A 1,375-nucleotide genomic window follows, 5' to 3' on the forward strand; every position below is an offset into this window, starting at 1 on the left:
AAATCTTGCAGCCATATTGGCACTGCAGGTGGTCAAAACAGTTAATTTCAAGACCTGCAGGGAGAGCAGGTGGTGACATAGGAGTGAGTGAGAAAAGGATCAAATATTGGTGGTTAAGACTGAATAATGACATCACAACTGTTAATTTAAAATGAGTTATTCCTCTAAACCTGGCTTCAAATGGCCCAAATCTTTCGCGCCGGCACTGTTCGGCCCCCAGCCCTCAGCAAAATCTGGCCCTCTGGTAGCGAGGCCCTCTCTATCATCAAAGTTGCCCATCCCTGCCATAGATGGCCAATGATACAACATGAATGAATGCGTAATATGATGCGTGCATGCGTGTGTATGTTTGTCATTCCAACTTGACGGGAGAATGTGCACACCTGTCTGTAATCTCTGACCCATGCCAACAAACATTTTGGAGACTGTGGGAAAAAGTGAGTGAGATGGCAAAGTAGTAAAATATGGCAAAGTAGTAAAATAAGTAAGGGATAATCAACTCCTAGGTGTGCATTAGACACCTAGCCCGCGGCGTCGGGCGGTTGCCGCCGCAAAGTGCATTAAAATCGCATAAAGAGATGAGTATCCCGCTTATACCATGGTCCATTTGCCAACAATGTAAAATAAAAGCATTCCACAAATTTTTGGTGCAAGTTTAGCAATCAAAATCATAAGTTTTTCACCACCATAAGGGGACATTCACACCAAAAGCGTTTTTTTTTCAGTCAGAACGCTATGAAAATCATGTTGAGAGCGCTTCCATTGTGCACAAAACACAGCGCACAGATCGTTTTTTTTCTGCTCCGTTTTGTTTCCCCCTGCAGTCGCGTGCAGTACAGATCAGAACACAACGACCGCAAGGACGGTAACCAGCTGGTTTTGTCCGTTTGATGTTGTGTTCACTGTCAACACGAAAGCCAGATTATTGCCAATTCTGGCAGCAGCGGAGGTCGAGAATACCTCGGGAGGAGAGAAGGTAGGAGGAGTGGAAAACACGAGCGCTTTTCCTCTAATGTTCAACTTTTTTCAGCTTTAAAACGCCCTCAGCACGCCAGGTGCGTTCATTAAAAGAGGAGCACGTTTAGCGCGTCCTTACATAGAGAATGAATTGCAGAAAGACGCGGGCAGCTCCAAAAACGCTTTTGGTCTGAATGGCCCCTAACTCTGTTTACCTAGCAACACTTGGGGAACCGACTAATACCTGGAACAAGCGTAACCATCCTGTCAGCTTCTCATGCAACGGAAATGTTGTTTGCTGTTCCAGTAAATAGGAGGAACCTTGGCTACGAGCCGGTATGGTGCAGGGAATCTAGTCCGCTCAGCTCAGCCTGGATTGCAGAACACAAGGCGGCCATTCGTAATTGCAACATGGATT

This window comes from Poromitra crassiceps (genome assembly GCF_964638095.1).
Source record: "Poromitra crassiceps genome assembly, chromosome: 16".
Taxonomy (NCBI): Eukaryota; Metazoa; Chordata; class Actinopteri; order Beryciformes; family Melamphaidae; genus Poromitra; species Poromitra crassiceps.